We start from the raw sequence: 2,537 nt of genomic DNA, 5'->3' as shown, positions 1-2,537 counted from the left end.
TTATAATTTTGATTATTAACAAAAAAAAAAAGAATTGATAATTTAATATTAATTAATCAGATAATTGATAATTAACGAGTAAGTGTTGAATAAATTACAATTGAAATAATAAAATAACATTTATAATAAAAATAACGAAGAGGTAAGAAAATAAAATTAGTAAAGTTTAAATGAAACCATAAAGAAAAATCTTATGGAATGTATAAAAACAAAACAAAAAAACAAAAAAAAAATTGAAGAACCACGTAACAACTCGTTATCCTTTCAGAATCAACCTAACCTCTTTGTGGTATATAATACTCGATACGGGAATGAGTTATGTACACGATTTAAGATCACCTGCTGCAGCAAAACTTTCAAGATTGTTAGGTGCACATGAGAATTGTATTCGAGAACATCTTTAAAACAAGTATACTATACTACCTATACTTAAATATTTATATACGTGTATAAGAGAGTGTAGTATATGCAGGTGCATCATGTGAACTCTTGCAAAAGGGGATATAGCCCCAAGTTCGAATCCCTTTTGCGTGTGGGAGGAAAGAAGTATAGAGATACGGTTTACAAGATGAGAAGAAGAAGAAGAAGATGAAGAAGAATAAGAATAAGAAGAAGAAGAAGAAGAAGGAAAAGGAAAAGGTTCTTGGCTTCTTCACCAAGAGGTCAGGTCAAACTGGAAAGAACTCAACCCGACGGATGATCAGATTCTCTTTCTCTTTCTCTTGTGTTTCGTTTTTTTTCTCCTTCTTCTTCTTCTTATTTTCTTTTGCTATTCGTTCTGACTGCAGACAATTACGCGAGACCAAAACCACCGGCGGCTGAAGAAGAGAAAACCGACTTCAAATGGCCGTTCTTCTTCAGACTACACGGATGATCATTAATCTAAAAGGGACTGCATGGATTAATGTATCGCAATAGGATGTGCAATCTCTTTTGAACCTTGTTACTTTTAAGTATTTTTTTTTTTCATTTTTTTTTTCGCTTGTCAATCGAGTACAAAAAATATTGGCTTTGACTCAACTGTGTTTCCGACGTTTATTTTTTTTTATTTATTTTTTTTTATTTTAATGTCTAGTTTTAATAAAATCATTTTTAATAAATATATATAATTATATATTAAAATATTAATATATTAAATATATATTTATATAATTAACTGCAATAAAATAAAATAAAAATATAGATAGAACAAAACTATCCTCTTTCGAATAATTTAAAACAAATTAAATGCTCAAATTTAAAAAGAAACTTAGCGGAAATTAAGCAGCCAATTTAATAAATCAAATCTAGTCAAATGATTGATTAACAACTGTTATAATCAACGTGAGAAAAATATACGTTCTATGATAGAAAATAAAAATTAGTTAAATTAATTTCAAACAACTAGCATTTGTTCGTATTACATGTAACACAATATTAATAAGAACATAAAAACATTAATTTAAATAATTAAAACATTGAATTGTTCAGTATCTCACTGGAAGTCACATAATTGAATGATGACGAACAAATTTGAACAATCAATATCATACTTTAATATCAATTAACATACTTACTTAACAAATCATTCCTTTTGACCAACAAAAAACCAAACCTTTAAACGATAGACAAAAATAATAATAAAAAAAGGAATTGTAATTATCGTAGAAAGAAAAAAAAACAAACAAACAAATTCAAAGAATTGTTTTAGGATTGGAATGTAAAAATGTCATAGAAATAACGTTCGTTATTTTCGTTGGTTCGTTCGTGTACTTAGGGCAATTAAAGAGGAACGAAGTAAAGTGGTTTTACCTTTTCGATTGCGTGAGTTTGTTATGAATGACGTCACTACTGGGTACTTGCTAGCTAGGTTGCTTGCTTGCTTGCATTTCCAACCCGGTCAGGGGAAGTTTTACACGTCCGTTATCTTTAACGACGGATCGGAAGAAACTTTTCCACGTCTCTCGTGACTCCTGCAAAAAAAGAAATAAATAAAAAATCCTCAGGCCTCGAAATAGAACCTACGACGAAGAATAACTCAACAGCAAACTGCCCCTTAACACGAGCACCTTTCTTCTTCTTTTTCTTCTACTTCTTCCTTTCCCTTCTTCTTCTTCTTCTTCTTCTTCACCACCAACCACCACAACCACCCACTTTCACCCTCCTTGTTTCTACTTCACCTTTTCTAACTCTATCACCGTTTCACTTGCAACCAAGTCTCGTGGCTCGTGTATTACGGTCATTTGTACGATCACAAGAAAGTACAACAAACCCGTCAGTCTTCCATCCACCCATAACAACCCACCCACACCGTTCTACAACACCACCCCAACTTTACCCTTACCCTCCTCTACCCGTCTCATATCTCTTCACTCCCTTTAAAGTCTCCTTGGAATGCAGAATCGTTTTTATTGGATCGTCAAAAGAATATTACCCCTTAACCACCCTCCACCACCATCACCACTTTCCTCTTTACCCAGTCATCTATCTATCATCTCTCTTCTATTTTTATTTTTCTCTCTGTTTCTCTTTTCCTAGTGTTGTTCATATTTATCGTT

This window comes from Polistes dominula, unplaced genomic scaffold (genome assembly GCF_049000335.1).
Source record: "Polistes dominula isolate Pdom_NZ unplaced genomic scaffold, Pdom_raw_medaka contig_21, whole genome shotgun sequence".
Classification (NCBI taxonomy): Eukaryota; Metazoa; Arthropoda; class Insecta; order Hymenoptera; family Vespidae; genus Polistes; species Polistes dominula.
The sequence above is the reverse complement of the archived record's forward strand: the minus strand, read 5'-3'. Positions refer to the sequence as shown.